The sequence below is a fragment of the Lontra canadensis genome, unplaced genomic scaffold, assembly GCF_010015895.1.
Source record: "Lontra canadensis isolate GAN:19392208 unplaced genomic scaffold, GSC_riverotter_1.0 scaffold64, whole genome shotgun sequence".
NCBI classification, from domain to species: domain Eukaryota; kingdom Metazoa; phylum Chordata; class Mammalia; order Carnivora; family Mustelidae; genus Lontra; species Lontra canadensis.
The window spans coordinates 8,336,749-8,346,840 of record NW_022631058.1 but is presented as its reverse complement, the minus strand read 5'-3'; the positions used below and the strand labels follow the sequence as shown (position 1 = coordinate 8,346,840).

The 10,092-nt window shown below is 40.9% G+C and overlaps 1 long non-coding RNA gene across 3 annotated transcripts; it reads left to right on the top strand.

Annotated features, from left to right (window-relative positions):
- The first annotated feature begins 4,065 nt into the window (after positions 1-4,065).
- Positions 4,066-9,740, top strand: LOC116879894. Of its 3 annotated transcripts, XR_004385124.1 has the most exons (4): positions 4,066-4,270; positions 7,794-7,899; positions 8,370-8,494; positions 9,341-9,740. It is a non-coding gene; the product is annotated as an uncharacterized LOC116879894 (long non-coding RNA). The 3 variants fall into 3 exon arrangements; XR_004385122.1 differs by lacking the exon at positions 9,341-9,740 and having other exon boundaries at positions 8,370-8,755; XR_004385123.1 differs by lacking the exons at positions 4,066-4,270; positions 9,341-9,740 and adding an exon at positions 6,186-6,545 and having other exon boundaries at positions 8,370-8,755.
- Positions 9,741-10,092: the final 352 nt, after the last annotated feature.

The window sequence follows — 10,092 nt, the reverse complement described above, 5'->3', positions numbered from 1 at the left end:
AAGCCAGTAGATAAAGCCTAAACCGCCCCCCAATAAAGATGCAGCCATAAGAGTGCGTTATTCAGAGATACACGTGTTTTCATACCGAAAGAATGGGTTCAAAACAATCCTTTCAGAAATAATGTCAGGACTGTTATTCTTTCCTTGGTCTTCAGACAATGTGGCCAAACTAGTCATAGTGTATCAGCACCTACAAAGGATCTCTGCCATGGAAAGTTTATCCCCCAGTTTTCTTTCTCTTCCTACTTTTATTAAGTCAGCAGTCAACCAGTAATGGTCCAAGGGCCAAATGTGACCCATCCCCTCTTTCTGGGTGGCCCATGAGCTCAGAGTGGCTTCATATTTACTTCTCCTCGATTCATAGACATACAGGATGAATGTGATAGTGAGACCAGAATCAGGGATTTTTAAATAAAGAGGACCAGGGAAGTTTGTCTAGAAAGGCATGCAGCCAATGCTAATAAACTTCTCAAAGACTGTTTTGTTCATTGTTTATCTCCAGTGTCTAGTACAGTGCCTGTCACAGAGTGATAGTGAATGCTCATCGGCTTGTCACCCCAGCATTTGACATATAACAGGTTGTTGGCAAATGCTGCCTGCATGCATGAATGAAGAATTGGATAAATACATATCACTGAGCCCCTACAACATGGGGAGCATGGTGGGGGCTGGACTATAGAAAGGGATTCTTAGAATTCTTAAAATGGCATCATATTAGGGTGCCTGGGTAGCTCAGTCGGTTAAGCGTCTTCTGCCTTCAGCCTAGGTCATGATCCCAGGGTCCTGAGATGGAGTCCTGCATTGGGCTCTCTGCTCAGCCTGGAATCTGCTTCTCCCTCTCACCCTCTGTGCTCTCTCTCTCTCTCCTTCTCTCAAATAAATGAGTGAAATCTAAAAAAAAAAAAAAAGCACAAGATTAAAGTATTTTATAATGATAGTAGTAATAGACAATTACCAATTGCATTGTATGGTACAGACCAGTGCCTTCAAATTGGAGGACTCAGACCCCTGGGCATCCCTTTCCTGACATTAGAGAGCTGTTCTATTCCATTTCCCCCTTTCCACAGCCCATCTTCTGCTTCATCTAAGATGGATAAACACTTTACCTTTTCCAATTCTTAGTGTGACCCATCGCTTTGGGTTATAGCCCCTGCTCCCAATTCTGTCTGGAGCATAGTCAATTTGAAATACTGACTTGGAGGAAGAGTCTTTTAATTGATGAAATCAAGGATCACCCGCCAAACTTCCTCCCCTTTTATGTCTTGTGCAAGTTTCTGTTAAAGATGAGGCATGGGTTTGGAAATGGGGATACTTGGGCCCCTACTGTTGTACTCTGAAATTGGAAGTAATATATTAACTGTAGGCCATGAACCTGACTTTCATTTAATTACTTACTACTCTTTTATCCCTGTTACCAAGAAATGCATAGCTCTTGAGAATTTGTTGAAGATAAAGCAAAAAGAATATGGATAAGAAATAATAAAAGCTAAAAATGGTGCTCTCCCTTGGTGACCTTCTCCCACAGATTGAACATAAGGGATCCTTTTCGTTTGTTCTCAGTGCTTATCCCTGAGATAAGTCATTAGTTGGAAAGAAAAGCACCTACGAGTGGCCCAAGTAGATGAGGTTAGGGATGGTTAATTTTAAAAATGTAACTGAACTATTTTCAGGAGCTATCAAATTTTTCAAGTTACCTTGGATAAAACCTGTGGATAAAATTTTTGCGTTTCGTTTTTTAAACTTGCATTGCAATCTTAACATGCTTGTCTTATCTCACCTTATAAAATGTTTCATTTTGTCCACCTCCTGGTATAAAGTAGAAACGTGATGATGGAAGCATGGTGAAAGGTTGATGAGCCCCGTGGTCTTTTGTGGAATAGAACTTTCTCTCTCTTTACATGAATCATGTTTGATCACAGTGTCTAATGAATTAATGGTGTCATTTCTTAATCTCATACATTATTCTTATTTAATCTTTCCTATAATATACTTTCTATATTATTTGAGAATATTCAGTCTTTCTATTAAAGGCTAGACAACAAATGGGGTGGATAAAACTCAAAAAAGAATTGTAAAGCATAACAAGGAAGCTTAGTAGCTTACAGGATTTGGGCAAAATTGATTGGACATGTTTGGGATCGATAATGAGCAAACAAATAATTTGTGAGGCACAGGCAGAATTTGTAAGTGTGTTAAATACACTAGTACATAATCTGTAAGACGTGTTGAAGATGGGGTAGATGGAATGTGTAGTTGAACAAATGAATGTTACTTACAACAATAAGGAAAGACCCAAGTTACAAATTGAAGAGGCCATTTCTGGGCATCTTGAAATTGGTCAGCCACTGGAGGCTCCCAGTATGGTCCTATTCTGGCCCCACATGGGCTCTGCCTAAGAAACTCGTCAAAACCCAGAGCTACAGAGCTGGATAACTGTCGGGCTGTGGCTGTGGCCAGGCATGAGTCTCTTGGGTGAAGCTGGTATTTATATTGGCTTCAGGCGCTTTCTGTCTAAGCCCTCTGTCCAAACTCAACTCTTGTTTCATCAGCCCACCATCGGTGGGGAATATCGATGTAGGAAAGACAAGATACGAATATTGTGTGACCCAAGATTTAGGTAGTGTTCTCTTCCCATCCTGGGCTGCAGGATGTCTGTCCTGGGCCCTGGGGACTTGAGTCTTTCTTTCTGGGCCCTTTTCTCCAACAAGAAATAGAAAAAATTCTATTTTACTACTGCATTGAAAGAAAGACTAATATAATCCAGGCTGGATTATCTTTTTTTCTTCTTCTGATTTTATAAGAAATTAAAACAGTTTAGTGGGCCCCCAAAGTGTTGTGTCTACGGCTAAGGTGCCTGATGGAGAAGTTCATCTGTTTTTACCCTTTGCTAAGTGTGTTAGCTTACCCCATTGCTTTCTCCTGCTTCTGTACCAAGTGGATGAAATAGCCTCTGTAATTCAAGTTTTTTTTTTTTTATTGTGTTGATTCAAGTATTTTAATTTGGTTGGTGAACCTTTCTGTTCTGTGATCTTCGAGATAGCTTGCCTGAGAACATAGGTGGAAATTACCTATGCCAATGTCCCTTCATGACATTCTCCAGAAGGCCTAACATCTACATTTAGGATACACATGCCTACCACCTCCTTTTTCTCCTAGGCTCCCTTCAGAAAAAAACTTATTTTTAATTATACATTAAATTTTGGACTGTTACAAGTTAAATAATGAAAAGCAGCAAAGAGATTTATGCTTGATTTTATAACTTATAAAAATCCATAAATTAATGATAGTAGATCCAAGTAATTTTAATCCTGACAACTTTTAGTAGTTTACCTTACAGTAGTGTAAGCTTACCATTGTGATTTGTGTCTTTTTCAGCAGATTGTATAATTATTTTTTATTTTTATCCAAATTATTTCTTTGGATAAAAAAATTAAGTCAGAGTTTTTTTTTTTCCTAATGGGAAGTTGATTTGATTGAGTAACTTGATAAGGAGGACTGGCTTTGCTAACTAGGTTATATGGCAGATAGTTTTCATAAATTGAATGAGCTAAATATGCAACTCCAAGGTTTTAACTGTATAGATATTCTATGTACAACACACATTTATAGATGTAATCAGAAAAGTATACTGAAATTAACATTTATTTTCATAGCATTTTCCCAGTATGTTGGACTATAAATAAGAGAGCTAAAAAAAAAAAAAAATTCCCATGTGAAAGTGGCATCAGTCTTGGTTTACACTGCTTCCTTCCCTCCACTTAGTCATGACCCAGCTTTAGTGTCTCTGCAGTAGGGAGAAAGAACCCCAAAGATGTCCACACTCTAATCCCTAGAAACTGTGAATATGTTACATTACATGGCAAAAGGGACTTTGCAGATTTAAGGTTACAGACCTTACAATGGGGAGATTACCCTGGATTATTCAGGTGGGGCTGATTTAATCACACAAGCCTTTAAAAGCAGTTCACTTTCTCCAGCTGGAGCAAAAGAATGTGACTAAAGAAGACAGAGGGATTTGAAGCAAGAGAAACACGTTACTGTTGTTGGTTTTAAAGATGAACCATAATAAGGGCTCTAGGAACTGAGAATCAATGTCTGGCTGACAGCCGCCAATAATACAGGGACCTCAGTCCTACAACCAAAAATAACTGAATTCTGCCAAAAACCTCAATGAGTCTGGAAGCACATTCTTTCTGAGAGCCTCCACAGAATTTCTGAAGCTGGCCAACACTTTGGCTTTGGCCTTGCGACCCAGAGAGAGAGGAACCAGGTGAGCCAATCCTACCTATAGCACTGGGACATCACAGATTTCTGTTGCTTTAGAACGCTAAACAGGTGGTCATTTGTCACTGCAGCAAAAGCAAATGAATATATATCTTCCTAGCTTTCAAGAGAGGAAACAGGCCAATAAGCTGGCCTGTTTGCTTATTAATTGTCTATTGTATTCTCTCTGGGGAAGTTATTCTTACAGAGAAAAATGTGATTGTGTTTCAATCTCTATCTTATTTTTGTACTCTAATGGCATTTATTTTGGAATGAAACCTAATTCAAAAAGATTAGTTTTTAAAAACCCTTTTGTCTGTCTATCTATCTATCTATCTATCTATCTATTTATCCATCCATCCATTTGTCTATTTATTTATTTTAGTGATCCAGGTGACTGGGCAGGGTGATCGTGGAAAGGCTGCCTGTCTAGAAAATCAGTGGCTATGGCTCTGGGAAATGACTCCCCTGACCCTAAACTCTGTGTAATTTAACAAAGGACTAGTTTCTTCAAAAGGAAAGAGAGGAGTGAGACATTACAGTATTCAAAAACCTTAGCTCCAAGCAGGTTACACATATTACAGATTCCAGAGAAATATTCAAGAATTTTTTACTGCAGGTTTGAGTCTCATTCTTGAGTCCTTCTTGGTCCATGGTGGGAGGGAGGATTTGTGAGTGGTTCCTATTTTATCCAGTGCATTCCAGGCTCCTCCATTGTTCCATGTCCTATGTCCTGGGTCTGGTGAGCAGGCTCTTATCTTCAGTCCTTTTGTGGTATAATGGGAAACTATCCCTTGTCCTGGACCCCTGCTTCTGCCCTAGCCAACAGTCCTCTGTTTATTTCCGTGGTCCCAGGATCCTATCTCAGGATCCCAGGAGGTAGTCCTAAGTCACTCAGTTCTACCAGATTCTCCTCTGGAAGAGAATGAAGCAGTGTGAAAGTGAATGGGTAAGGAGCAAGGGGTAAAATCTTCAGATCCTTTGGGTGGAGAAGTGGGGCAAGCAGCCCTTGGATATTGACAATGTGAAACTCCCCCTTTCATAATTCCAACACATTATTCTCAGGGTCTTTGATTCTCCTACTGGCTTGAGCTGAATTGCCAAAGCTACTTAGAGTATTCTAGCTTTATTACATGTCATGACCCAAGACAAGAATTGGGAAGTAGAGAACAGAATTATGAGAGGTTAAGGGAACTTGGAGACAAGAGAGGTTATGCAGACAGAGAACAACAATGATCTTCAGTTAATAGACGCAGTCAGTCCATGGCAACCCACAGGGAGGAAGCTGGGGGGATAAATGCTCTGACTGTACTCTTCTTCCTCTATCTGGTGGTCTGCTGGGGCTCCCTAGTAGCTCTACTCAACTAGAAGCTAGAGAGAAAGTCAACCCTTTCGTGTGGTCTACCCACGGTGGCTTTGCAAGGCACAGAGCAGCTTAGAGTGTGGATCTGGCATTAAAGCAGAGCACATGCAGTCTCTCTGAATAGTATGGAGCTACAGATAGCCATAACTCCAGGTTGGCTCACTATTGGGTTTCAGAAACCCAGGGAACAGAGGTTGCAGTAGTGGCTATGCTTTTAGGGATCTAAAATCCTTACTGCAGAGTGCTAGGTCTGAAGGTTCTGACAAAGGACATCACAAGTAATGGTCCTGGGGCACAGAGGGGCATCCTGCTAACTACCTCAATTCCAGACCACACGTCTGTGGTTACTTCATTGAGAACTCTGTCCTCATTTAAGACTATGGCACTCAGGTCCTCTGTGTGCACATGAGTGCAGATGTACAAGCTTACCCATAGCACTTAACACTGGGAGATCAAGGTGTGAGGTGAACAAGACAACTTTTAGGATTATTGTCTTATTCATAAATATTCCTCTTACTCTAGGAATAGCCCTGGATGTATGGGAGTTGGTTTCTCAGGAGCCACATATGTACTAAATAACACTGCCCCTTAGCTATGACTGAGTGATTCAGGAATGGGTACTTGGCCTCTGCCAAGCCAGTTTGAATCCTTCCCTAGTATCCTTCTAACTGGAGACTAAAAAAATAAGCTTTGTAGTCTGAGGGAAAAAGACATTACTAAACGGGACATTCAGCAACTGTAGGGTGCCCTACTTACTGCCATGTGCAAGAAGTCATCCACTTTGAGAAGAAACCAAGTCTACGCATGAGAAACAGAGGCAAGAGACTGTGGGAGTCCAAGAAGTGCTTTGTTCCAATTCCTCTCAACTTTCAGCTGCACCTTTGTCCTTGGTCATTTGATTGTTAAGTCCTTTAGTAATGTAAGTTACCTTACTATTCTTTTAGTAAAGATATTTTGGGGGGGGGAGGTCAAATCTTGCTTAAATTGGCTTTCTCACAGAGCCCTTTCTAATAGAGTTGGTAGCATTGACAGTTCACACTAATTCCACCACATGGAGAACAGATTGGAGTTAAGATCAAGTGTAAGGAAGTCAAAAGCTAGACAGATCCTTATGGATGGGGGGGGGGGGCGTGTGGATAAGATGAGAAGCCCTGACTCAAGCTCTGAATCAGGAGGATGGGGGTTCTTTGTTACAGAATATTCCACGCAGGGAGAACAGCAAGTGCAAAGGTGTGGTGGTCCCAACTGCAAAGATATATTTATGGGGCAAAGAAGTGTTGGAGGAAAAATGTGTGTAGGGGGAGACAAGGTGGAAAGGATGCTTTGCTATTGAGGAATTTGAATGCCAGGCTAAGGAGTTTATGCTTTTTGAACATGAAAGTGGTATCACGGAAGCTGATAGGGTGCTGGGTGAGTTGAAGGGCGTAAGAGGTGGTATTAAATGCAGTCATCCTGATCTGGTCAAGCGCCTGGATGGGAGTGTTAGAAGCGGGAATGGAGGAGAAGGAGGGAGTGTCTGTATCCTTCACGTTACTTAGTGGAGTGTCTAACATCTTGTGAGTGCTCACCAAATTCTGGCTAATAACTAAGGAATTCTAGACAAGTAATGTTATATCCACATTATCATCCTATGTTGTACCTCAGTATGTTAGATTAAAAATTTTTAAATAAACCACGTTGTTGAATTATTGAGGATACTCGGTCTGATATTTTTGGTTGTTGCTGAATTTCAGTGTAACCTGAGGTAAGTTAATTAGAGAAATACCTGTGCTTGGTTGTTGTGAAGTCATCATTCCCTTTAGATGGCAGAAAGGGATCAGTCGCTGGAGGGAGGTTTGTTCACATGTTTACTAGAAGCTTACTTTCCTTGCATCTTTGAAATTTATGTAGGCTATTCTATTCAAGAGTCATCATTTTGTAAGAAAATACAATATCGTCAGTCACTTAGAATGTTAATTGGTATCCTACAACCAAAACATTTATCAGTGTGATGAAGAAATACGAAATTTTCCTTTCCCTTATAACTTATCTTTAGAGAAAATGGCCAGAGCAAAGAGCATTAGTGATCAGGAAGATGGAACATTAGAATGCTTTATATAGTCCTCAAAGCTCCTGTCTTAAGTACTATGTGGTCAGTATTTTGTTAATCTTTCTCTTTTTGTTATAGAACACCACGCAACCCTCCCACTGTGTTTGTCTTCCTAACTTCGCATTCGCTGATGTCTTATTGGCAGCTTGAAATTCTGGTGGGATTGGCACACGGCATAAATCAGGTCTTTTATTTATACTCTTGGTTGTCTAGACCCAGACATGGCCTGCAGGCCTTCAATCTGTTTATGTAAATTGGGTCTTAGTGGAATACAGACCCATCCATTTTATTTACCTATTGTCTGTGGCCCCTTTCAGGTGATGAGGGTGGGAATTGAGCAGTGGCAAGAGAAAGTGTATGTCCCACAAGCTTAAAATGTTTGCTGTGTGTCCTTTTAAGGAGAAGTTTGCCGATCTTGGGTCTAGACTTAAAAAGTAATGAGGAAAATGCTAATGATCAAGATTAAACTTAAAAGATTTTGGTTGTTACATAGTGCAAGTCATAGAATACTGGGGCGACTCGACTTCACTATGCAAAAACTGTATGATTTAATAATGCAGAACATCACACCGTTCTGCACCTGAGTTGCTCATGTCATTGATGAAGGAAGTTCTGACATATGTCCTTGTTGTTTCTCTCTCTACTCTTGAATAGAAATGGAAATACCATGACCATGTTGGAATGACAGTCAATCATCGACTGCAACCATTGGCTGTCTCTTGAGTATAAAAGTTCATCCAAACCAAGGAAAGCATTCTGTGAGAACCAGTTGCTCATATGTAATTGACAAGAGAGACTACTGTTGGTCCCCAAAGACCATACGTTGTTGGATTTCATTTAGGTGAAATGTCCAGACTACTCCAAGCCCCCAGAGACACTAAGTGGATGGCCTGAATAAAGCTCTTCAGTTCAGGGGTGTTTTTAGGACCGAGCTGTGCAACCATCACCAGGATTTAATTTTAGAACATTTTTAATGCCTCCAGAAGCAATCCTATGTGTATTAACAGTTATTTTCCACTCCCTCCAACCTAGCCCCAGACAACCAGTGTGTTTTTAGTGTAGTCACAGAGCCATGTAATGCTGTAAAAAAAATTATACATTTTATTATTTGTAAAATGTGGTATATGTACTCTTTATAATTTATAACAAAGGTACAATGTATCATATATGTCCCTCCTTTTTTTTTTTTTTTTTTTTGAGTTCCCAGTTGTTAAATGCTTACCAGCATGCCACTGGACAGGTCTGGGTACCTTCAAGTAGGTCATTTAGTCTCTGTGATGTTGGCATCCACGTTTGTACTGTGTTACAGTAAGAAGCTACAAGCCTTCTCCACTAGACAAAGGATTAGCAATTTTCTTTTTCTAGAAAGAACCAATCGTAATCATCTTTGGTTTTGTGGACTAGCGTGTGGCTTCTCTCACTACTCCACTCTGTCATGGTAGCATGAAAGCAGCCATAGATAATGCATAAATGAGTGGATATGATTGTGCCCAATAAAATTTTATTTAAAAAACAAGCAGCAGGCTGGGTTTGCCCATGAGCTGTAGTTTGTTGAACCCTGCACTCGCTTTTACACTTCCTGGGAGTGGGAACTATATTTATCTTGATCAAACTTGTCTCCTTAGAGCCTGGCACAGTTCCTGGCACACATGGTAAGAAATCAATAAATATATGTAAATACAAACCAGCAATGAAAATGAAGGAATGAAAGCTGCTTGAAACAACACAGCCGGTTCTCACAGACCGAATGCTGAACAAAAGAAGCCAGAGACAAAGGAACGCAATCAGTCTGGATCCATTTCTAGAAAGTTCAAAAGCAGGCAAGACTGAAGTCCCACTTCCAGTCAGGATGGAGAACAGATTGAATTTACCCTCCCACCTCAAGCAGCTAAGAAATAGTAGCTAAAGTCTATGATTTAATGATGCCTGACCCTGGGTGGTGGGCGGCACCGGCCTGTGGTCTCTGACAGAAGGGAAAGCAGGGAGCCCAACCATCACAGTTTACTGCCTGGATTCAGTTTCCAGATTGCGGCGCAAGAAGGAGCCCAGACAGGGCCGGACAGTCTCTCCCAGAGACGGAGACAGGGACGGGAATTTGGGAGTGCCAGCAGGGCAGGAATTGGGGCAGAAGGGAAGGAAACAAAGCTTCAGAGAGCTGCAGAGAAGACATTTGTGTTTTTGGCTGAGCGCTCCTCTGCACAGGAGTGAGAAGGAGACAGAGTGTCTGGCTTGGCCGTTCCACTTCTGTGCTCTTGTTAACACCTGGGCACAAGCTTTCTGTTGATGTAGGTTTTCATTTCTCTTGACTAGACGGCTGGAGTGGCATTGCGGAGTCAAATGGTAACTTTAGGCTTAACATCTTGAGGAACTACCAAAC